Source organism: Panthera uncia, assembly GCF_023721935.1.
Source record: "Panthera uncia isolate 11264 chromosome D3 unlocalized genomic scaffold, Puncia_PCG_1.0 HiC_scaffold_8, whole genome shotgun sequence".
Lineage (NCBI taxonomy): Eukaryota > Metazoa > Chordata > Mammalia > Carnivora > Felidae > Panthera > Panthera uncia.
The window spans coordinates 48,700,810-48,727,029 of record NW_026057586.1 but is presented as its reverse complement, the minus strand read 5'-3'; the positions used below and the strand labels follow the sequence as shown (position 1 = coordinate 48,727,029).

General features: G+C 42.3%; 1 long non-coding RNA gene across 1 annotated transcript in view; it reads left to right on the top strand.

Moving 5' to 3' along the window:
- The window catches only part of LOC125914785 (uncharacterized), a 57,455-nt gene extending 31,582 nt beyond the window's left edge, over window positions 1-25,873 (top strand). Inside the window, exon 3 of the long non-coding RNA XR_007455430.1 lies at window positions 24,914-25,873. This is a non-coding gene — a long non-coding RNA (uncharacterized LOC125914785). The remainder of the gene's footprint in view (window positions 1-24,913) is intronic.
- Window positions 25,874-26,220: the final 347 nt, after the last annotated feature.

Here is a 26,220-nt window from a genome sequence, read left to right as displayed (position 1 = left end):
TATGTTTGATGTTTTGGCATCCTGATTTAGTGAATCCATGTTGGCTCCCTGTGATCACAGCATTCTTTTCTAAGTGGTTCACAAACCATATATTTAGTAATTTCATTCTCGATTTTTGCCAAAGGTTGACAGGTTGACATCAGGAATTTGCTTTGACCGAATTGTAGTTCCCAGAATCTAGGTTTTCTCAAATTTCACAATCAAAAGCTATTTTCTAGTTTTCTGGCCTCTTTTGTTCATGTCTCCCCCTACCTCACACCCCACCAAGATTGCCAACAGTAGTTGCACAATAACATCTTTGAGTCTTTTATTGCTTCAGGTTATGATCTGTCTGGGCTGGAAGATGTGACCTAGCTTGAAATGTTATATAATGGAAAGAGAAGTGTACCCAGCGTTGTAGACCTAAATTCTCGTCTAGTTGCTTTTGACCTGGGGTAAATTACTTAGCCTCTGTGTCCTCATTTGTAAGAGGGAATAAAACCTGACAGAGACTTGAAAGAATTTTGTGAGTTAACAGCTGGGAAAGTGTGTAGTGTATCATAAGCTTTAACAATCTGAATTTTCTCTTAATGCCTTATGTGTCTTGGATTTCAACTTATTCTTTACATTTTTAACTGTCCGTTAGAATTTGAAGATTTTTCTTTTTCTTTTTCTTTCTTTCTTTCTTTCTTTCTATTTCTTTCTTTCCCTTTCTTTCTTTCTTTCTTTCTCTCTTTCTTTCTTTTGCAGAAGAATGCAAAGATGCCGAAGAATTGCATCTTGGGGATGCAAGATGGTGTAGCACACTGGCCTGGGAGTGATGTAAGACGTCATTCGTTACGTGAGACGTCGTCATTCGTTGGGAGGACGTTTCACTAATTTTTCGTGTGACTCAGAGCAAGTTATGCAATCTCTCTGGATTTTATATTCATGTGTAAAATGAGGGAGAAGGACTGGGCAATTTCTCAGTTCTAGTTCTTAGTTCTAAATTCTGAGTCCGATTTTGCCTTTGCTATGTTTTTGAATTGTATAACCTTCTGTTTATGGGGGGCTCTATCCTTTCCGTCAGTTCTTGATCCGCTTGGTGAATCAGTCTCATTAATGAAAAACGTCCTAAGCAGATCGCTCACCACACAGAGTGCTTCTGAGCTGAAACTCTGTCATCTGTGTGTTGACATGGGCTATTTGCCCAAATGAGTCCAAATTGGAATGACAAACTTGCTGTCCCTACTCTATTATTCACTGTTTTGGGTCCTCCAGAATTTGATTCTGTCACTAATCTAATGATTGAGAATTGATGACATAATAATACTAAGTCAACATATAGAGATGTTATAGAAATAATGGAAATAATTATATAGCACTTACCAAACTGAAGTGTTTTTTGATAAATGAGATTGGATTTCAGATGTAAAATATGGCAATTACTCTTTGCCCTAGAATGCTGAAAGAAGCCTTTGGATCTACACAGGAAGTAGCTATTCATCAGTTGTGATTAATTTGGGGGAAAAAAACCACATTGCATGTCTCTAAAAAATTAATAAGAATTTTGTTTTTTTGTGCTTATTTTCTACTCTGGGAACACTAACCAGAATCTACAGAAAGTATCTTCTTTTTTTAATTTTTTTTAATTAAAAACTTTTTTAATCTTTATTTATTTTTGAAAGAGAGAGAGACAGAGCACAAGCGGGGGGTGGGGGGTGGGGCAGGTGGAGGGAGACAGAGAGAGAGGGAGACACAGAATCCGAAGCAGGCTCCAGGCTCTGAGCTGTCAGCACAGACCCCGACACGGGGCTCAAACTCACAAACTGCGAGATCATGACCTGAGCTAAAGTTGGATGCTTAACTGACTGAGCTACCCAGGGGCCCCTACAGAAAGTATTTTCTGATCTTGAGGTAATTAAATACATAGATATCTTTGCTTCACTTTTCAGGGCAGATTTTACCAGATAAACTTCCTTCATCCGTTTGTGTATGCACTTCCAACTGTGTATACATTAATTCAGTGAAGAAATATTTCAAACACTTGTTATATGCCATGCCACACATGGGCTCAGAAAAGAATTGAGGACGTGATCCCTGTATTTAGAGAGGTCTCAACTGGTTGGGGGGGGGTGGTGATCTGTTAGCAAAGGCTGACGGAGAGACTGTGGTAAGGACCATTAGGAAGTGAGTTCTAGGGGTGCCTGGGAGGCTCAGTTGGTTGAGTGTCTGCCTCTTGATTTCAGCTCAGGTCATGATCCCAGGGTCGTGGGATCAAGTCCCATGTGGCCACATGTTGGGCTCTGCACTGAGGGTGGAGCCTGTTTAAGGTTTTCTCTCTCTCTTTCTCCCTCTACCCCTCTGCCCTGCTGTGTGTGCTCGCATGTGCTCTCTCTCTCTCTCTCTCTCTCATATAATAATAATAAAAAGAAAGTGAGCTCTGGATCCTGGACTTTTCAGGAGCTTTTTCAGGAGCCTTGCTCTTTGGTTAATCCCTCTCTCTGCATTCTTAACCTCTTGGTTTTATCATCCCAATATGCTCTGTGTCTTAAAAATAAACAACTAACCTCTGCTAACTCATCAGTCCCTCCAGGCTTACCCCACTTTCCCATTCTCCATGGAAGAGCGGTTTGCATATGCTACCTGCTCTTTACCTCCCATTCATTCTTCATTGGAGTCTGGTCCACCTTCCCCTCTATGATCCCACTGAAACTGCTCTTGATAAGCTCACAAATGACTTCCAAATTAATCCAATGGATCTTTCCAAATTCTTATCTTACTTGACTCTTAGCAGCATTTGAACCAATTGATATTCCCTCTTGAAATACTCTTCTCCTTTGAAAATCCAGTGTCTGGTTTCCTTCTTCAATGGCCAGTCCCTTCTGTTATCCTCTGATGGTTTCTCTTATGCTGTGCTGCCTTTAATGACTGGTATTCCCCATGACTTGTTCTTGGGCCTTTTCATCTTCTCTTTTCTCTTCTGCTCTGTTCTTTCTTCCCCTTTTCTCTTCTCCCTCTCTTCTCTCCCCTTTTTGGGGTAACCTTGTCCTTATGGTTTAAATGATACCTATATGCTGAAGAGCCCCACATTTATAACTGCAGCCCAGCTCTGTTTTCTGAGCGCCAGATGCCAATACTGAACTGACTAATTGGTACTGTTATTTGAATGTCTCATAGACATTTCAAATGGCATCAGAAAATCCGAGTGCAGATGGCCCTCCACAAATCTGCTCCTGCCACCAGATTCTTCCCGGGGAACTGTATCTCTGTGTACCCAGCTTCTACAGGGCGTCTCTGGTCTATTTCTGCTCTTTGAACTCTGGTATCACATGTCTTACAGGCATTGCAGACTCAACATGCCCCAAACTAGCTTCTTGATTTCCATCTTTTCTGCTATTGTTCTGTTCTCAAGCATCTTCAAAACAAAACATATTTTTAAACAGACATACCCAGGAAGGAAGGATAGAAGGAAAGAAGGAAGGAAGGAAGGAAGGAAGAAAAGGAGGGAAGGAGGGAGGGAGGGAGGAAGGGAAACTGGAAGAAAGGAAGTGCAAAAATAAATCCAGAGCCTTCTGTTTCTGCTTCATGACCATCCACTGAACCATTAAAGTCAGAACCTGGTGGTGAGTTTTGACTCCTCCCTTTCCTTTATCCCTTATATCAAATTCATGCAAGAAAAAGTAACTTCCACTTCTGGCCATGATGGAGTAACGGGGAGTAGATTCACCCTTTTATCTTACAGGCTAAAAAACTGGGCAAAATATTTGAAATGATTTTCAAGGGATTGGACAGCTGGTTGATTGGACAAGAGGTGGTGCAGGACAATAGTCCCTAGGAGGAGGTAAACAATGTGAGCCCTACAATTGATTTATCAAGCATGTTAATATTTTACCTATTTGTGTGCCCATGGATTGTTTGTCTCCCTCTGCTAGAATATGAACTCCAGGAAGGGCAGGGCATTGGCTGTATAGCTGAGCACCTAGCCCAATTCCTAACCCATTGTAAGCACTCAATAAACTTTCTGGACGGGATAGATAAATGAGTGAATCCTTGGTAACATCTGCTCCCTCACTAGCCAAGTTCTGTCTATTCTCCTCTTTTTTTTTTTTTTTTAATGTTTATTTACTTTTGAGAGACAGAGAGAGACAGAGCACAAGCAGCAGAGGAGCAGAGAGAGATGGAGACACAGAATCCGAAGTAGGCTCCAGGCTCTGAGCTGTCAGCACAGAGCCCCATGTGGGGCTGGAACTCGTGAACTGCGAGATCATGACCTGAGCTGAAGTTGGACGATGCTTAACTGACTGAGCCACCCAAGCACCCCTCTATCTGTTCTACTTTTAAACTACATCTCAAATCCATCCTCTTCTCTCTGGCTCTACTGCTATTACCCTGATCCGCAACACCATCAGCTCTCCCCCGGACAAAGGCTCTACCTTCTCAGGTGGTCTCCCGACTTCTACTCTTGCCTTCCTCCAATCACTTTCTTATTTAAAAAGCAAACGTCAGGGGCACCTGGGTGACTCAGTCGGTTAGTCATCCGACTTCAGCTCAGGTTATGATCTCACAGTTCATGGGTTCGAGCCCCACGTTGCGCTCTGTGCTGACAGCTCAGAGCCTGGAGCCTGCTTCAGATTCTGTGTCTCCCTCTTTCTCTGTCCCTCCCCTGATTGTGCTCTGTCTCTCTCAAAAATAAATAAATAAACATTTTAAAAAATAAATAAAAAACAAACTTCATCCTGTCACTTTATATTAAAACATATAATGATTTCTGCACTTGGAATAATCCGAACTCCTTACAAAGGGGTGGTCAGCTGCCACCTGTCTCTTTGCCCTACTCCTCATACCTCCAGCTGTCCAATTCAGCAGCCCCTTGAATCCGTGAGACACAATTGGAAAACCAGAGACCTAGATGATGGCTGGTGTCCTTTCAGCTCTAGGTGCTATGCTATGATACTTACTTAGACTTATTTGCCCCAATTTAAGTTACTCATTAAAACATAATTGATAAACATTACCTGTAAGTTTAACAATTCTAAGCACAGTGACAAGTACAAATAGGACGAGAGTAAGTCTCATTGACAATGGGAAAATGAAGGTTGGGCCATAAGAATTTATCAGTGATATTCTGGCACCCTCGACGGAAAGGGACATCTCAGTCTAAATACTCATCTTGGTTTTTCAAGCATAGCTATGATGGAAGACGAATTTCTCAGTCTACCAGGACTTTCTATAACTATCGTGTGACACAATACAAACACCTTTGCTTTGATCTTATATTCTTTGCTTTGTTGTTTGGCTTCTGGGGTGGATTTATCTCAAACACAGTGTCCAGTCTAAATGTATGTTCTTGCTTTTTGGGTCAGTTTTATCTTTCTGAGTAATTTGCCACGTTGTTCTCCAAGTGTACAAATCAGCCTCTTGTGGGTTTAATTAGTGTGAATCGGTTTCCCAACCACCAGACTGTACAGAGTGAATAGATAAAATGCTTTTTGTGGTTCTGCAAATTTAAGGACCTGACTGGACCATGAACATCTCGGCTCCCTTTAATGAAGAAATGATGTCATGGCAGAATAGGGTCACAGTGATATACAGTGTTGACTCATGAAAGTTCGAAGGAGTCCCCAGTCTCAAGCCATGGTCACACAGAAGGAATGGGGAGAAGAGGGAAATAATTGTCATAGTAGCCAGTATAATTGCTGGGACCCATTTCATGTACACAGAGGGACCAATAAGATCACATTTCATCTTTTTTTGAAGATAAGACCTTCCCTACTCTCCACATGCCTAGATAAACAGGAAGTCCTCTCTCTCTCTCTCTCTCTCTCTCTTTCTCTAAGCTCCCCTCTCTCCCTTATGTGGCCAGTAATCTACAGGGTCTTGTCTGTATCTCTTATCTTAAGCTGGACACAGAACGCAGGTGACCTTTCAGGCTGGAGGAACCACCTTGCCGAGTTCCAAGAACACTTCATTGATGCTGGTTTTATTCCAAAACACAAGCCGTGTCTGGGTCTCTGTTTTGGGTCACTGCTGCGGCACATGGTTACTGTTTGAAGGGTAAAGAGGCTCAACTCCTGTCAGACCCGCCCTTCCCCTGACACAAACAGAGACCCCCCCCCACCCCTAACACACGTGCAAACTCCCACGCCGAACTGGCCTACTCCCAACATTCTACTTTTAAAATCCACTATTTTCACTGCCAGTTTCCTGGGTGCTAGTGATCTTGACAGGGCTGGCTTGGGACAGGCTCCAGCAACCACTACCACGTGGACCCTGAGTGGCCACTACTCTGAGGTCATTAACTTGTTCCCTCCCAGAGCCAAGAACAGCCTGCTCAGGAGACACATTCTTACTTCCACTTTTAGAGCCGCAGGAAGCAAGTTTCTGGAAGATTTCCAATACCTTTTGTCCCTAATTTCACCCTCAGGCATTCAGAAATGTTGAGATCTAGTTTCATAACACCCCACAACACATTCAACATTTTTGTTTTAATAATTTAAAAAGTAGATCTATGTGCTCCTTGTTTTTGGTTTGGGGGCTGTTTTTGTTTTTGTTTGTTTTTGTTTTTGTTTTTGCTGTGTGTGTATGTGTGTGTTTAATCTTGTTAGCTAAAGTGCTGGACACCCCCCACTCTGGCTACATGTGCTGAAAATATGGTGTGTGTGTGTGTGTGTGTGTGTGAGCGTGAATGTACCTGCTTGTGCAGACACACAGGCAGGGAGAGGCTGCTGCAGAGATTCATGCAGGCCCAGGCACCTAGCGGATGGGACTGAGGGCAAGGGGGTTAGTGCATATGTAGGGGTGCCGTCCACAGAGACAGGAAACTCAGCAAGAGAATCTTACTGGGGAGAGAGGCGAGTGAGTCCGTATGGTGTGGTGGTTAAGAATGTGGGTTCTGGAGCCAGACTAAAGAGCAAGGTTCAGACACCTGTCTTGCTAATTAAGTTGTGTGACCACAGTTTCTTCACATGTAAAAAGGGAATGGTGATGATGATGGTGGTGGTGATGAGGATGATAGAGAGATGAAAGGAGTTAAGCAACATAAAGCATTAGTAAACGCTATAAAGGTGTTACCTGTTGTTATCATTTTTGCCACGTGTGTAAAGATAGAATTTTTTTATCTGACACATTTTCTATCTCTTATGACTGCGTGAATTGAGTATTCCCAAGAGCATAAAGAATTAGAAGCAGAAGAATTGGAAGAACAGGGACTTTTCTCATGCTAATGCCATTGAGATAGCTTTGGCCTTGGGGGGGGGGGGGGGGGGGGGGGGCGGGGGGGGGGGGGGGGGGGAGTGTACAATGGCCCAGATTGTGGGGAGGGCGAGAGGGTGAAAGGTCTGCAAAGGGGCAGCCCTCAGAGGGAAGTGGGGTGTGGAGAAGGAGGGAGAAGGCCTGTCTCAGGGAGAAGGTTCACGGAGAAGAGAGAGACTGAAAGAAAATCACATCTTCCCACAGGTCCTCGAGAAACCATCAAGAAAAATGACATTACAGTAAAACCTTGGTTTGTGAGCATAACTTGTTCCAAACATGCTTGTAATCCAAAACACTTGTATATCAAGGTAAATTTCAAGAACCATTGGCTCAGTTATGATCATGTGACATTCGCATCACATACTACTCATATTGCAAGACATTGCTCATTTATCAAGTTAAAATTTATTAGAAATGTTTGCTTGTCTTGTGGAACACTCGCAGAACAAGTTACAATCCAAGGTTTTACTGTATTTTGGAAGGCCCAAGTGAGGTCTGACTTTTGTTTTCTTTTGTTTTTTAAAACAAGCCCCATTATATTTCAGGTATCCATGTAAAGAATTTTGAGGCTCTAAATTATGAATTATGTCCATCAATTCCCTTTTTTGGTTATGTCTGTCTTCCTTTTTTTTTTTTTTTTTTTGTAAGTTTATTTATTTTTGAGAGAGAGAGGGAGAGAGAGAGCAGGGGAGGGGCAGAGGGAGAGAGAGAATCCCAAGCAGACTCCACGTTGTGAGTGTGGAGCCCAGTGGGGGGCTTGAACCCACGTATTGTGAGATCCTGACCTGAGCCAAAATCGAGAGTCTGACGCACAGCTGACTGAGCAACCCAGGCACCCCTATGTATATTTCCCTTCTAAAATTATAGATTAATTTAGTGAGATTCCTGCTACCCCCCCCCCCATTTTGCCACATTTAAAAAATATATAGGGTTTCTGCTTGATTTTATCTTCTACTAGTTCACCTGTACTGTAAGTCAGTCTACCATTTCGTGTGCACATGTGGACGAGACTCTTGCTGGCAGTCTGACAGTCACGAATCGATGCTGGCTTCTTACACGTTTTGGGTAACAGTTCCTTCAGCACTCTGGAGTAGCTGCTCTCTGGCTCTGATGACTTTTGTTCTGTCAACCTTGTCTAGAACATTCTGGGCATTTAATATGTCCCATTAGCGTACTTCCAAACTGAATTTGGGAGACAGAGTTTCCCTAAAAACTCCATTTAGTCTCTTTTTACTTTCAGCTTCAATCAAATCTTTTGCACCATGATCAAAAGGGCAGGCTTCCAGCCGAACTTCCCTCATCTCTTACCCCTGTGTTTGAAGCTTCCTGGCAGACCTTTCTGCTGCCCAATTTCTGGTTTACACCTGTCCTTCAAACTCTGTTTTCTTATTCCTCTTACTGAGTCAATCTTTACATTAAAGAGAGAGAGAGAGAGAGAGAGAGAGAGACTCCTCCTAAAATAGAGGTGGTTTTTGTTTATTAACAATCAGTTGTTATATAATTTTTTTTAAGAAACATCTTTTTTATTCGTGGCAAATACTTTTTTTGGATTTCTAGTAATGTTTTAGCAATAAACTAGCTTTCTCAATTAATTTCCCTTTATGTGACTCCTTTTAACATCCCTCCCCCTGCTCCGCCCCGGCCCAATGTACTGCTTGTGGGTTGGTTACAGTTCCCTTTTTAGAGTTGGGTAACTGCATGATGGATTTTTAAAGTTTTCTTCCAGAATGTGGAACTAAATTGTGTTGTAACAACTGTTAATGTAGTGATTCCTGTGAAAGCACTCAAAGCCATGACCACGATGGTTCCTTTGTGAATTCTAAGGAGCAATCTTTTGTTTGGTCCCCAGACTGTGCCTCCCCTTGTGTGATAAAATGAGGTCTGCCATTTTTCTGCCTTACTTGATCTTGTGGTTTCTTCACTTTCACTTAACATTTTTAGTTTCATCTCACAGATTTTTGGCTGATAGTAAAGCCCCATAGCAACATAGTCATGACTTAACCATGAAATTCTGCCTAGAAAAATCCGACTGTACTTTCTTTCTGCAAGAATTTTCCAGGGTTGCTGTTGATTTTGTGCCACATATACAGTGTCTTCTGGGCAACGCATTCCCTCCTCTTCCATGCTTGTTACTGGGCAGCGCTCGGTGCATTGCTGACCTTCTTTCTCCTAAAAATTGCTTTGGAAAGTCCTCCAACTTTCAGCAGAAAGGGCCGAATCCTCCTTTTCTGTTTCGTGTGTTGTAAAGCAGAAGGTGCTATGTATGTTCGCTTCACTTTCCCCAAGCCCCACTGGGTCAGTTGTCTACCGAGGTGCTTGCATTACTTTATTTTCTTCTTTTTCCCCTCAATGTCAAGCTAAAACTCATGTTTATTCACACTGATCAGAAGTACCCTAATATTTACTTTGCAAAGACCTGGTCGGCTTCTAGTGCTAGAAGCCTCATACCAGTTTGGTTTGAATTCAGCCTGTCCTGCCTTTATAAGTTCTAGTTATCCTAAAGATAACTTTTATTAAGTAATTATCAGGGACGTACCAAGATAGAAGTTTATCTTGCTTTTAAGTAAACATTATCTATGGCTGGTATGGCGGCTCCGTTATCATCAGAGACCCAGGCTCCTACACTTTTGTGTCACTATCCTCAACATGTGGTTTTCACACTGAGGTCTGAGTTGGCTTCTCTAACCTCAGCCATCACACTTACATGTCAGTGACCAGGAATAGAAAAGACAGAAGAATAGGGCAAGCTCCCTTCTCCTTCTTTCTCCTTCTTCTCATTCTTTTGAGAGAGAGAGAGAAAGAAAGCGAGAGAGAGAGAGAGAGAGAGAGAGAGAGAATCTCAAGCAGGCTCCACACTCAGCACAGAGCCTGACATGGGGCCCGATCTCACAACCCTGAGATCATGATCTGAATTGAAATCAAGAGTTGGATGTTTAACCAACTGAGCCACCCAGGCACCCCTGGACTCCCTTCTTTTAAAGACATATTCTGAAGTTATGCATACCATTTCCTCTTTTAATCCATTGACCAAAACTTAGATGGATATGACTCTGTAGCAATGGATGCTAAGAAATATAGTTTTTATTTTAGGCAACCATGTGTCCTGCTAACATTTGGAAGTTCTGTTACTGTGCAAGAAGGGGAGATTAGATAATCGAGCCCGGTCAGAAATCTGTGACATGTACCATAACTCCAAAGAAATTCCCAGCTTCTTCCTTCTATAATGTCCTTTAAGCAACCAAATTTTAGAAACTATTTAATTCAATTTATTTACCAGGCTTATTGAGATGTAACTGACGTATGTAACTGACAGGTTGGGGCGCCTGGGTGGCTCAGTCAGTTGAGCATCTGCCTCTTGATTTCAGCTCAGGTCATGATCCCAGAGTGGTGGGATTGAGCCCCAGGGCGGGCTCTGCTCTGAGCGTGGAGCCTGCTGAAGATTCTCTCTCTCTGTCTCTCTGTCTCTCTTCCTCTGGCTCTTTCCCCTGCCCATTCTCTCTCTCTTTCAAATTAAAAATATATATATATTGTGCAAGCTTAAGGTGTACTGTGTATTGATCTGACACACTTATACATTGCAAAATGATTACTACCATAGTGTTGGCTAGCACCTCCATCACATCCCAGGACCAGTGTTTTCTTTTTGGGTGTGGTGGGAACATTTAAGATTTACTCTCTCAGCAACTTTAAAGTATAAAATACAGTTCTATTAATTATAATCACCATGGATCCTAAGAACTTACTCATCTTTAAAAAAAAAATTTTTTTTTAAGTGTATCTATTTTTTTAGAGACCGAAGAGAGAGCACAAACAGGGAAGGGGCAGAGAGAGAGGGAGACACAGAATCCGAAGCAGTCTCTAGGCTCTGAGCTGTCAGCACAGAGCCTGACGCGGGGCTCGAACTCATGAACTGTGAGATCATGACCTGAGCCGAAGTCGGACACTTAACCGACTGAGCCCCAGAACTTACTCATCTTATAACTGGAAGTTTCTACCCTCTCCATTTCCCCCACTCCCCACTCCACCTCTGGTTAAAAACCACTCTACTTCTGTTTCTATGAGTTTGGCGTTTTTAGATTCCACATATAAATGATCTGTTACAGTATTTGTCTTTTTCTGTCTGATTTATTTCACTTATCTTTATGTCCTTAAGGTCCATCCATGTTGTTGCAAATGGCAGGATTTCCTTCTTTCTCATGGTTGAATGATACTCTTATCTCTATCTGTCTGTCTATCTATCATCTACCTATCAGTCATCTCATTTCTTCTTTATGCATTCATCTTTGACAGACACTTATGTTGTTTCCATGTCTTGGCTGTTGTGAATAATGATGCAGTGTCCATAGGAAGGCAGATACTCCTCAAGGTCCTGTCTTTATCTCCTTTGGATATATACCCAGAAGCGGGATTGCTGGTTCGGAACTACTTGCTTGTAAGTCTTGCCTTTGGGAACATAATTCTTTTAGTGAGGAACTTACCTGTTTTCCCACTGGCTCTCTCCCACCCTCCACAGCACCGTGAGTCGTGCCACCTTTGTTCAGACACGGAAGGTAACACTTTTCTAGTAAACTGGAGGTTCATGAATCTGAGAAAAGATTCTACTTTTGATGGTGTCAAAGGTTAACATCCCTCTGCTAAATATTTTATTTCATTTCATGTTAATGCATACATTTCTAATTTTTGTATCTCCAATTCACTTCTGTTTACCACAGCGGTCTCCTAACTCCTCCGCTCACGGTTGGGGAGGGCTTGCTCGTTCTTTTGCCTTTCCCTCCCATTTGCTCCTGGCAGATCTTCGTGCTTACCTTCATTTCACATACGGACATTTCTTTTTTCTGATATTTGCATGCCTTGCTTTTCACCAAGTTTGTTAACATCTTTCCTGGTGTCTACCTTCTTCTGGGTGGAGTGTCTCTTTCTGTGGATTTTGGCATCAGTTTGCACCTCTTTCTACTTTCTATGGAAGTAACTACAGAGCAGAAAATGTCAGGTAAAAGTTTACATGGTATCTAAAAGAGCAGTGAGCTATCTTAGACCAGCTACACATATTCAAGAACCATTGTGATTTTAAGCCCTGATTGCCTCCCTTAGCAAAATATGTTTTGATTCCATGTAGTGCTGTTCTGCTCTTCTGTTATAAATGAAAACATGATCTGGCAACTCTATACTATTTTGATGCGTATGCTCAAAATCCCCCCAACTTGGTGAATTTCAAAGTTATATGAAACTTAAGCCAACAAGAATATTAACCTTAATTTTAACCATGTGTCTTAGAATAAGAAATTAAAAAGAAATTTCCACGATGACTAAGTCGGTAATAAATATTGCAAAATTTATTCTGCAGGATGCTTCGTATACTTCATTAATTCCTCTTGTCTGGTGCCACCGCCATGCCCTGGGTTCCGGCTTTTCATTCCGTCCCTCTCCGTCACTCCTTGTATCCAGTCATTTGAAAGCATCTTTCCTTCCTCTGCAGAGTCTCTTGGATCTGTACCCAGGTCTCAGTTTCAGTGCCACCTCTCAGAGCCAAGTCCCTATCAAGTCCCATATAAATTACTACAGCCGTCTCTTCACTGGTCTCTTCCCTTTCAATTTATCCTACAGACTGTTGCCAGATTCATCATTGCTTTCATCATCTCCCCCCTGATTAAGACCCTACGCTATTGCCTTATTTCTGATTATTTCAAGTCTGGACTCCTTAGCTTGTTAACAATGAATCTTGCTCAATAAATCATATTTTTCCATTTTCTCCCACAGAGCAACCCACTACACATGCCCTACTTCAGCAAGCTGCTTTTCTTCATGTCCTCGTCTCTCTTTTACCCACATGTCTCCACCTTCAGTTCTTTGCCTATGCTCTACCCTCCCTGGAGAGCCTCTTCTCACCTCCACATGATGTCTTTCCTTCAATATCCCAAAGACTGCCCACCACCACTCCATTCTACGGTGACCTGTCCTTTATATGTAATATTTCTGATTATGCTCTGTATTTATCCAATTGCTTCAAACGAATTGAAGATTGCTTTAAGGTTGTTCTATATTTGTTTTACTTACATACCTCATCTCTCCTCAACTGGTCTGTTTTATTTGTTTTCTCTTCCTACATGGTCTAGCTGGATGCAATTTGGTATTTAATGTGATTAGATCAACAAATTCAGACATAGAAGACTCAACACATTTATTTCACATGTTTTGCTGTAATGCCCTCCTACTTGTTCTTGGAGTGGGTTTAAGGTTTAAATCTTTTCATTTCAGTCACAAAATATGACAATTGTTCTTAAATATACCTTCGTTTCTTATCTTTATGGACTTGTAATTTCCATACGTAAGTGAAACAATTATGACATGCAGATCACAGACTAAGCCCAAGGGGAATGATATTAAATGAAAGGAACATAGAAAGTAAAAATGTCCTTACTGAGATCTACTCTCATGAGATTTGAATATTTTCAAATATACTCCTTTCGAAGCTACAAAGGGTAGCTATCTGTTGGAATTTGTTCTCACCCTGGCTGAGCTATTTAGAATTGATTCATGCAGTCTGTTTCCCATGATATTGGATAAAATATCATCTATCTTAAAGATCTATGATAAAATATTGTGTATAACCAAACAAAAATAGTTAGGGTAGGTCTAAGACAAGCTAAAAGGGAGAAACTACATAAAGATGAGTTACCTTAAAATTGTGGCTCTCAAAATCTATTTGTCTTAGCAAGAAACTAGGCCTTGAAATTCAGAGACTCAAGTTAGCTGTTGAAGACTGTAAGTTTGGGCTGATTTGATGGCTGGCGTTGAGCCTCAAATATGGTCCTCCCAAGAACGAATGCTAAAAACGTGAAGTCACATGCTGCAGGGGTTAGCTTTGTTTTGGCAGAGTTTCATGTTCCCCTGCTCTGATAGGGCCAAGAAGCACACTACCTTTTGGTCTCCCTTGTCTGCTGAGGATGATGATTTGTCAGCCCTGTGAACCCCAAGTGCCTAAAAGGTGATAGCCAAAGTCATTCATGTGATAGACAACTAAGTCATGGTGCTCTCTGCAGAACATAAAAATGTGGAGCAGGGACTGGGTAGATGCTTGCCAATCCTGAATCATCTTCCTAGGCAGGCCTAGCCTTCCTCGAAGTTAAGTCAGAGCAGTATGATTAGTTCTGGTCAATGGAATTTGGGTAAAAGTGATGTCTTCCATTCCCGGGCCTGGCCTCCAACACCTGAGGAGATCTTGGCTTGCTCATTCTCTTTGCATGCTGGCTGGTCAGATGAAGAAAACCCAGTAGAAGATTTGAAGGTAGAGTATGGTAGAGCCACAAGATAGAAGAGACCTGGGGCCTGGAGTAATTGTCTAGATTGCTGCCCACATAACACCTTTATTAAGCAGTGAAATGAATGCAAAATCTACTTTGATTGATTTAAGCCCCTGAGGTTTTAGTGTTGTTTGTTAATATTATTAGCTTGACTAAATAATGTCTTTAATCATCTCAAGATTTAGAACAATTATACTTAAAAAAAATTCCTGTTTAAGAAAAAATTCTTTTTAAAAAAATTTTATTTAAAAAATTATTTTTATTTATTTTGAGAGTGAGAGAGTGAGGGAAAAGCCGAAGGGGGAGAGAGAGAGAATCCCAGCCAGGCTCTGCACTGTCAGCACAGAGCCCAATGTGGGACTTGAACTCACAAACCCATGACCTGAGCCAAAATCAAGAGTCGGAGGCTTAACTGACTGAGCCACCCAGGTGCCCCTGTTTAAGAAAAAAAATATTTTTTTTCTTTAAAGTTTTTCAGGTAATTAAAAAAATTTTTAATGTTTTTTTATTTTTGAGAGGAAGAGGGGGCGGGGAGAGAGAGAATGAGACAGAGGATCTGAAGAGAGCTCTGTGCTGACAGCAGAGAGCCTGATGAGGGGCTCAAAGTCACAAATCATGAGATCATGACCTGAGCCAAAGTTGGATGTAACTGACTGAGCCACCCAGATGCCCCAAGAAAAAATTCGTAAATTTTTAAAAATGTTTTTATTTACTTTTGAGAGACAGAGAAAGACAGAGTGTGTGTATGGGGGGGGGGGCGTTGCAGAGAGAGAGAGGGAGACAGAATATGAGGCAGGCTCCAGACTCTGAGCTGTCAGCACAGAGCCCGACATGGGGCTTGAACTCAAGGACCGTGAGATCATGACCAGAGCTGAAGTTGGATGCTTAACCAACTGAGCCACCTAGGCGCCCCTCCAAGAAAAAATTCTTAGAGCTACCAAATTTAATCCAGTTTAACAAATAGTTGATGAATAACTACCTATGTGCAAATAACAATAATAATAATACTGAGATGTATATAGCATACTGGGAATAAATGCTGGACAGGGCAGAATATTTTGCTGGGGAAGGCAGATAAAAATATACAAGTGAATAAACAATATGTTTATGAGTGCTAGGAAGAAAATAAAGCACAATAGCAAACTGAAAGAGAGTGGGTGGAGCCTTGCTTTGAGAAGGTGACACTTGAGACTTGGATAGAGAGAAGGCACCAGTCATGTGGCTATCCAGGGAAGAGCTATCTGCACAGAAGGCATAGCATGTGCAAAATCCCTGAGGCAGGAACACACTTGGTGTGTTCGAGGCAATGATTAGTGTGATGGAGGCTTAGTGAGCAAGGAAGGGGTCATGGTGCCAGGTCATGCGTGGCCTTTTGCCCTGGGTTAAAGGTTTATACTTTATTCCAAGAACATTAGTGGGGTTTTAACATTAATGGGCCTGATTTGTGTGTTTTTTGTTTCTGGTTTTTTTTTAAATCACTGGCTGCAGTTTGGAGAATGGATTCTAGAGAAAAAACAGGGATGCCTCTCAGGCCATGAAGCAGGAGCCCCAGTGAGATATGATGGTGGTTTAAACTAGGATAGAATTGGATGTATTTGGGATTGAGATGAAAGGATGACTTTTCAGATGGATTGAACACGAGGAGGCCGGGAAAAGAGAAATGAAGATTTATTAGAGAATTCAACAAATATTGATTTAACACCAGCTATGTGCCAGGTGCTCTTCTAGGCTCTGGGGACAGAGTAGTGCACAAAATAGATCAAGTCCCTGCTCTCCCAGATCTTACACTCTAGTGGAGAGAAACAGTAATAAACCACATATTTATTTAGGTGGGGATAGTGAAGAAAAGCAAAGCATTGTGAAGGGATAAAGAGGGACTTGGATGGCTAGTTTTAGATAAGATAATCAGGGAGTTTTCTTTGATGGGATGACATTTGAGCAAAGAAGTGAGGAAGTAAGCCACGCAGATATCTGAGGCAAGGGTGCCCCAGGAAGAGAAAACAGTGAGTGTAGAGGCCGTGGGGTGGAACTCACAAACCATGTGAGGGGCATGCTGGAGGGGCAGCTCTTAGGCACTGTGGTGGGAGGGGTGTGGACAGGGAGGAAGTGGGAGGAGATGAGGTCATGGAGAAGTCGGTGGGTGGGCAAATCATAGGCTAAGATCAGGGCTTTGACACGATGATTTTGAGGTGGAAAGCCATCGGAGAATTTTGAATAGAGGAAGAGAAGTAGGAAGACCAGCTAGAAGGCAATAGCCTTAGCAAGATATGGTGGTTTTATTTTAGCCACTGATTGGATGTTGGTGCCATTATTGAGAAGGAGAAGACAGAGGAAGAAATATGGGAGGGGAAATCAAAGTGCTGTTGAGGATGGGTTAACTTTGAAATGCCTCTCAGACATAAAATTAGAGATATCAAGTAAATAGGTGGATATTGAGTCCAGAACTCAGGAGAAGGGTCAGGATCTGAGATAGAAATTTGGAGCTGTCAGCCTCGGCATGGTGTCTGGTGTCTCGGGACTAGAGGCACTCACCCAGTTGGAGAAAAGAGCTGAGGTGTGGCCCTGGGGCTCTCCTCCTTGTAGAAAGTAGCAGATGGGAAGGAGATTGAGAAGGAGTGGCCTGTGAGGTTGGATGAGAATCAGAAGAGTTTAGTGTTACAGAAGCCGAGATAAGAAAATGTTTCAAATTAGAGAATTTAACCGTGTCAGATGCTGCCAAGAGTCGAGGAGGAAGACCGAAATGTGGCCCTTGGATTTGACCATGTGACATCACTGGTGACTTAGCCAGGTAGGAATGAGCTCAGGAGATGAGGTGGACACGGGATAATGAACAACTCTTAAGACAAATTTTGCAGGAAGGAAAACATAGAAAGGTGAGAGTAACTGGAGGGAAATGCAATTTCTATGGGTCAAGATCTGATTTTTCCTCTGATCTCTCAAAGGTGCTAGGAGAAGGCATCACCTAGACTAATTTGTACCGGACTGATGGCTTCATGTGCTATTTCTTTTGTATAATTTGCATTTTAAAAGGAGGAACTTTACATTTCATGCAGTAGATAGTCTGATATATGTTGGGTAGCTAGAAAGAATATTCTAGCTACGACTAGCTCTGGACTGTGTGTGTGTGTGTGTGTGTGTGTACATGCATTGTCTTCAGATCTGGTGAGCTGGAAATCTTCCTGACAATCTGTTAGGCATCAGGGATTTTTATCTCCAGATGGGTGCTCCATTTTTCTTTTTGATAACCCTTTACTAATGAAGAGCCAGGGATGGGAGTTCCATTTACAAATGGTGAATCATTAGAAACAGATTTGTAGGTGGAGAAGGCTCTTCCAGCAGCAGAGCCTCACTTCTGAGGCATGCCGTCAGTTCCCTGCACAAATGGGCCCTGGGAGCAGATCTATGGGAGGGGAGACAACTCTTTACACATGTGCCCTCCCACACCGCTGCTCCAACCACAAGCCTTCATCAGAAAGCCCGAGGCCAAAAGGACAAGCGCTCCATTTAGGGATCACCTTCCAAGTCTCTGCCCCACCTCTCCTCTCTCCCTCCTTCCTTTGCAGCGCTCTGGGAGGCTGAACATTTCCTTGCACGGCACCGTGCAGCGGTGAAGCAGTGGCCTCCTCTTTCAGCTCCCTTGGCCCGCCTCTGAGCTTCTTTTCATCTTGGCCTTTATGGAGAGAGTGTGCTGCCCTTCCTTCTCTGCCCAGTCTGTAAGTGGATGTGCCCCTGCTCTGAGAAGGGGTATTTTTCTGTAACTCGGAGAGTGGAGATACCTCTAGGACCCCCGGTGGAAGGCAAGCCGGGCCAGTGGACTTTCACCAGGAAAGAAGAGTCACATTCTAGAATTGACCATTAGAGTCCTTCCCAAGTCCTAGCCCCTCATTCCTGTGACATTTTGACGAATTATTTCAGTCTGCTCAGCCTTCTCCTTCTAAACGCCCATGACCCGGTCCTCCTTCCTTGTCACTTTCCATCTGACCTCCAGAGGGTGGTTCTAGAACTTCAGCCATTCATGTACCTCCTTTGTGATTTTTTTGGCCATATGTATGTGCCACCGATGCTATTATTTACCTAAAAGTTTTCTTTAAATCAACTCATCATTTTATTTAAATATTTTTTGATAAGGAAATTTTGTTACTACATAGGTAGAAATTCAGGGTAAATAAAAAATAAATGCAAATGAAACACCAAATCTATGTTATCAAATTCTAGTTGTATGCTTATTTACTAAGGGCTATGAGCTTGCTTTGTCTTTTTCCCTGGAAGGGAGATTATCAAATATTAGAGCTATTAGAGACATAACAGCACCAAGCTGAGACTTTCTCCTTGACACAGTCTGACATATTGAAAGAGAAATGCTGTTTGCACAGCACTGCGAATGTACTAGAAGCCACCAAACTGTACATATTAAAATGGTTAAAATATTAGACACTTCTCTAAAGAAGACATCCAGATGGCCAACAGGCACATGAAAAGATGCTCATCACTCCTCATCAGGGAAATACAAATCAAAACCACACTGAGATACCACCTCACGCCAGAGTGGCTAAAATGAACAAATCAGGAGACTATAGATGCTGGAGAGGATGTGGAGAAACAGGAACCCTCTTGCATTGTTGGTGGGGATGCAAACTGGTGCAGCCGCTCTGGAAAACAGTGTGGAGGTTCCTCAAAAAATTAAAAATAGATCTACCCTATGACCCAGCAATAGCACTGCTAGGAATTTACCCAAGGGATACAGGAGTGCTGATGCATAGGGGCACTTGTACCCCAATGTTTATAGCAGCACTTTCAACAATAGCCAAATTATGGAAAGAGCCTAAATGTCCATCAACTGATGAATGGATAAAGAAGTTGTTTATATATACAATGGAATACTACTAGGCAATGAGAAAGAATGAAATCTGGCCTTTTGTAGCAACGTGGATGGAACTGGAGAGTGTGATGCTAAGTGAAATAAGTCATACAGAGAAAGATACCATATGTTTTCACTCTTATGTGGATCCTAAGAAACTTAACAGAAGACCATGGGGGAGGAGAAGGGGGAGAAAAAAAGAGAGGGAGAGAGCCAAACCATAAGAGACTCTTAAAAACTGAGAATAAACTGAGGGTTGATGGGGAGTGGGGCGGGGGGGTAGGAGGGAGGGGAGGGTGGGTGATGGGTATTGAGGAGGGCACCTGTTGGGAACAGCACTGGGTGTTGTATGGAAACCAATTTGACAATAAATTTCATATTAAAAACAACAAAATAAAATGGTTAAAATAGTCTATGTCAGGTGAATTTTACCTCAACTGAGAAAACAGAAGAGAAATAGAATAATTTTAATTCAGTGATATAATATCTTATTATAGTACCGCTTAAAATCGTTTGTCCCTCATTTTGGTGAAACACTGCACCAGGAAAGCCGTAATGCTGAGAGCCTCATGGTTCAGTCTCAGAGTAGTTCTGCTGTCTGAGGAGCACAGCTTGGGAGTCTGAAGTCTAAAGCAGTTTTAAAATAAGCCAGTACCTTCACTTGAATTTCTTGAATAATGGAAAGTAACACATAGACAAATACTCTTTTATTTATTTATTTCCTTTCCACTTCTGAAAACTATAGTATGTTTGAACTTGAATAATTTACTTTTCGGAACTTAAATTTCTTTATCTGTGAAATAGAGATAATGCTATCCATCTTACAGTGTTGCTGTGAAGAGAACCTGGGAAATTCATGGAAGAGCCTAGAAAAGTCCCTGGGACAAATCTTCATTCTTTTCCCTACTCCCAACTCAGTTGAAGAATAGTAGGGAGGCAAATTTATATGGATGCTCTATGAGTGATTTGATACTGATGTGTTGATGATTTGCTAGAAATCCTTATAATCCAAACCTGGAGTAACGTAGAGAGTCTGGAAAATAGTCACTATTAAGTATTTAGCCAGTGCCAAAAAAAAAAAAAAAAAATCAGACTATTCTAATTTCATTTTCAGAACCATTGATTGTTGAAATATATCTCATCATTTGCATTAAGAAGTATTAAATCACTATTTGTATCCCTGTTGAGTTTCTATAGAATTCTCTTCTAGTACAGTTTTATATGTTGGGACTTCGCCAACCTGGTTTAATTAATTAATCTTCAAATCAATCCAAAGCATATTAAGAACATTTATGGGATTTCCTTATGAAATATCATCACTTCTGGTTCACCCGCATTTTGCTGTTTTTGGTCATCGTTATTTGTATTGTTGCGTTTGGCAGGAATCCTGGAAATACAATTTACTTTATGCTAAAACCATGTCTAAGGAAAGACTGTGAGTCCACTGTGGAGTGAAATATGCCTACACTCCCTGCATTGTGTTCTCGGTCTTGGCCATACATCAAACTAGCAATGATGTATTCTTTCAAACTTTAGAACTTGAGTGTGGGAGGTAGGGAACTTTCCAGATGCCACAAAACACACTCTAAAAAGCATTTCAGAACCAATCTTCTCTAGGAAGAGAAAGACAATTAAATTCTCCAATCTTTTTAACCAAATAAATAAATAAATACGGTAAAAAAAAAAAAGGCACTAGCATGGGAAAAAAAGGAGGGAGTACTGTTGATATAGGCTTCTCATGGCATTTGAAAAGATGAGCAAGGTCTCATTTTGTATGCTGGAGGCATAGTTTGGCTCGTGGAGTAACTAAAGCCATATGAAGTGTTTTGTGATGGGTGTTGCAGTTCATTAAATATTCACTTACAAGGAGGATCTTTTAACACTGTAATTCTTAAGGTAGGCATTTTCCTCCTCAAAGTCCAGAAGGCTGCAGGCTCTAGAATGAGAATCAGATGCCAGGCAAATTAAAGAGAGCTGGAGTTTCCTCTTGCAGGTTCTTTGTGTTTTTGGTGGGTGAAATTACTTGGGGAGCATCCTGTGTAAATCCTTCACTCTCAGTGCTCGTCCCAATAAGTGCCCTCCTCAATGCCCATCACCCATTTTCCCCTTCCCCCTGCCTCCTTCCCCATCAACCCTCAGTTTGTTCTCTGTATTTAAGAGTCTGGGTGTTGTATGTAAGTGATGAATCATGGGAATCTACTCCCGAAGCCAAGAGTACACTGTATACTCTGTATGTTAGCTAACTTGACAATAAATTATATTTAAACCCTTAAAAAAAAAAAAAGAATGCTTATCTAATTAATCAATGTCAAAAGAGCAAAAATTATGTGAAAAATTGTTCGTAAAACATTTTGTAATTTTGATTAAATGAAAGTAAGAGAATAAATTTTTTTAAGTAAAATAAAATCCTTCACCCCCATGCACTGAGCATAGCCCTTCACATCTTTTTTGAAAAGAACCATCTAAACATCTAAATCTTAAAAATTAAGGTGTGGTTGGGGCGACTGGGTGGTTCAGTCAGTTAAGTGTCTGACTTCAGCTCAGGTCATGATCTCACGGCTGGTGAGTTCGAGCCCCGCGTCGGGCTCTGTGCTGACAGCTCGGAGCCTGGAGCCTGCTTCGGATTCTGTGTCTCCCTGTCTCTCTGCCCCTAACCCACTCGCATTCTGTCTCTGTCTCTCTCAAAAATAAATATTAAAAAAAATTAAAAAAAGATTAAGGTGTGGATATATACATATTTAGGGCTGATAGTAAATGTCCCTCTTGACTCACCATGGTTTTCTTTTTAATTTATTTTGAGAGAGAGAGAGAGAGAGACAGAGAGACAGAGTACGGGTGGAGGAGGGGCAGAGGGAGGGAGAGAGAGAGAATCCCAAGTGGGCTCTGTGCTGTCAGCACAGAGCCTGATGCAGGGCTTGAACCCATGAACCGTGAGATCACGACCTGAGCAGAAACCAAGAGTGAGATGCTTAACCGTCTGAGCCACCCAGGTGCCCCTGATTCACCTTTATTGATCAATACCCCAGGTTTGGTCTACATGCACACACAGTCCAACTGTGCTTGACTTTGTCACCAGTCACCTAAACTGACTATACCTTTGGGAAATTTGAGCTTTTCAGAGAGGCCTGGCTAAGGATTGCGGTTCTCTGGACTAATACCAGCTATAGGAAGCCAAGAGGATTTTTTCTGAATGCAGTTAATTAATTCTGAAACGACTTCTCACAGAGTTCCCTGACGTCCAGTGGAATTGGACAGCTCTGAGTTTTAATCTCTTGTGAGTGTTGTGAAATCATCGTGTTATATAAGCAAGCAATCATCTCGCCAGGTTTGGGGCTCACCTTGTTGACAGGTCTGAGACAGTAGCTCAGTGTGAGTGCTGGGGCAGGGCTCCCCACCCCCACAGGGTGCAAGATCACATTCTTTTAGACAAACACTACTCACTTTCTTTCGGTGCAAAAAGTCTGTGTGTAATTAAGCAGATTCGAGGCTCTTGGCAGTGTAGTAAAGCGGAACAAAGCACTATCCATGATGGGTGAGACAGGTGTGGGCTTCCTCCTCCTTTGTTTGGGCATTGCTGCTCCTCATGAGAGTGTCCCTCTGAGAGAAGACAAGCACAACAGAAAAGTCAGGGGCCAGGCCCTAATCCCTACTTTTACAGCCAGAGGCTCAGTGTTGAGTCTCAGCAATTCCTGTGCACCACTCTTCCCCCATTCGATCCCAACAAGTCTGGGTAAGCTGTCAATCCTCTCAGGAAGCCCTCCCAGGAAGAACCTAGGTTTATTTGCCTTTGGTGCAACCTTGTGGTCCTTTTCTGTCTTCTTGCGACTTTCGATTACTTTCTCTTCATCCTCAGGCATTTTTTGTTCTTAGGTCCTTTTGTGTCCTCTCCTCTAAAACAGACTTTTTGGCAAAGGCTCTGATAAACACATTTGCACTGAGGTGTAAATGGCTGATAAAAGATGTGTTTCTTCTCCCAGGAGTATTTGCATTGGAGCAAAGACATAAATTTTGAAGGGTGGAATTTCAGATCAGCAAGCCAGGTGGAAGAGGGCTTTAGGAGTGAGGAATCTTCCTGCGGCCACCCTAGGCCTGCTCCTGAAGACAGCCCTGCTCCAAGGTAGCCAGCAGCTGGTGATGGGAGGCCCAGGCTGCTGGCCGTGGGAGGGACTGGTCCCATCGCTGAGACTCTGGCCTTGCTCCATGATTGGAGTTTGAAGTCGTGGGGCCCTGTCTGCAAATCTTGAGCAACAGCCTTGCTTATCCCAGAGGAATGTTTGGAAACACTAATAATATTACATTGGTGGTAAGTGTTTCACCATCTTACTGTTCTCTTCAGCTGATGCCATAGACACCTCTCAGTTTTGAGGATTCTTGCTTGAACTTGCCTTTTTGTGAAATATCCAAAGTTCCCACGTAGAGTTTCGCTCCTGCTGATAGAAACCGGTTAGTTTCATCATTCCTCAGCTTGTCTAAATCAAAAGTGTTTTTGATATTCACATGCTGACCTTTGGGCAAATGAAAAATCGTTACATTGCAGGGAAATTCCTCCAGGCTTGGAGCATATGCTGATGAGCGCATGGCTGCAGAATGGGATCCCTGGGGCTGATGTCAAGACAGGGAACACCAGCCCGGGGCACAGTCCTGCCCCTCCCCCGGAGTTCTCCTAATAGACTCGTGAGCCAGTCTGTTCCCTTGTGCTTGACCTGAGATTGCTCTCAGAACACCCCCTGGCCCATTTTTAAAAATCATTCAGCTCCATGTAACTAAAAGCAAGGAATACTGGTTAACATTTTTTTCCCCTTAAAAAACAATTCATTTGTTTGAGAGACTAGTTTTAGCTTCTGTTTTGTCCCAGTGAGTTGAAATTTCACTGTGCATTTCCCCTCCTTGATGCTTAGGAATAAATCAGAACTATGCCTTTTGTCTTTACAGCCCAAGTTCCTTAAGGACAGTGGCTGAATCTTACGTACCTTTTCTTCCCTCCAGGGCCCTATGTAGAGTAAATGCCTATCAAAACATGTGAGGTGGAAAATGAATAAAGATACTTATTCCTCACCCTACTTTTGGGAGTAAACATCCTTCATTTCCTCGCTGTTTTGTCTATAGCACTCTAAACATCCTATATGGCCATCATAATACTGTTTATGCTACAACACAGATGAGCCTCAGAAACTTACAAACTGATGCTCACTGAAAGCAGCCAGTCCTAGAAGACCACATATTGGATAATTCCATTTGTATGAAATGTCCAGAACAGGAAAATCTATAGAGACAGAAAATAGATTAGCTGTTACACAGGGCTGAGACGGGAGGGGAAGGGGTGTCGTGATTGGAAGTTTCCTTTTGGGGTGATGAAAAATGTTCTAACATTGATATTACGATGATGATTCATTAAGTCTATAAATATACACTGGGTGGTACACTTTAATGTTATGGTATGTAAGTTACATGCCAATAAAGGTTTTGGAAAGGAAGAGACTATGGTTTTGGGTGAAATGGAGAGAAAAGGAGAGATCTTGACTTGGGCTCTACCTTTTTACAGGTGAGGAAAAAAGAGCAGATCTTAGAATTTTACAGACACAGAAAGTATTTTTGTGTGGAGGTGAAAATGAAGACAAAATAATCCTTTTTGGGAATAAAAAGGGAACTGAGGCAAGCAGGCAAGGAACTTGTGGTGGACACACCCTAAGGTGATCCTTAATGACCTGACTTGTAGAATTCTCTTCTCCGGAATGTGGGTGACACCTGTGACCTTCCTCTAACCAGTAGAATATGGTAAAGGTGATGGCACACCATTATGTTCCGTTCTCTAAGACTCCACGTTCGCAGACCAGGGTGAGAGGCGCTCCTGCCAGCCTTGAAGAAGCAAGCTGCTGGGACATGGGCTTCCCGTGTAGAAAGCCGCAAAGCGGGGAACCGCAGGGAGAGCCTCTAACCAGGAAGAAACCAGGAGCCCTCTGTCCCGTCTCCATGATGACCTGAATTCCCCCCACAACCACCTGAGCTCCGAAGAAGACCCTGAGATCCAGAAGGGACACAGCTCTGCTAACAGCTTGGCTGCAGCCTAGCGGGATCCTGAGCACAGGACCCAGAAACTGTGAGATAATAAACATGTGTTGTTTCAAGCTACTAAATTTGGTGTAATTTTTTTTTTTGTTTTTGTTTTGTTTTGTTTTACAGCAATGAAAAATTAATGCAAAGCTGTGGCAGAAAGAAAAGTGATTTTCAGAATCAGTTTAGTAGAAGGGCTTCTGGAAAAGAAAACTCAGGGTAATATCAAACCTGGGTTAGGAAGGGGGTCTTGCTGTTGACATGTGCAGAAGGCAGTTAAGGTGACCAAAGATCAAATGAATCAGAAAATATGGGCTCCCGTCCACTTAGATTCATGTTGGACATTCACATCTCACAGATGAGTGGAGATGCCTGGAAAAGCAGAAGAATATTAAATATTGACTATCATTTTACTAGTGATAACAATGACAAAAATATATGCGTGTGTGTGTGTGTATGCATGTGTGCATACCAGGCACTGGGCTAAGCCCTTTTATGCATATTTAATTTTTTTTTTTTTTGAGAGAGCGTGAGATGGGGAGGGGTAGAGGCAGAGGGAGAGAGAGAATCTTAAGCAGACTCCATGCTCAGTGCAGAGCCCAATGTGGGGCTCGATCTCATGATGAAGAGATCATGACCTGAGCCAAAATCAAGAGTCGAACGCTTAACTGACTAAGCCACCCAGGTGCCCATGAGCCACCCAGGTGCCCCAATTATTTCATTTTTAAAGATACAACGTAGGAGAGGTTCTAGTGCTGAATTTGGAACACCAGTTCCAAGTCTGGCTCTGTCAACTTA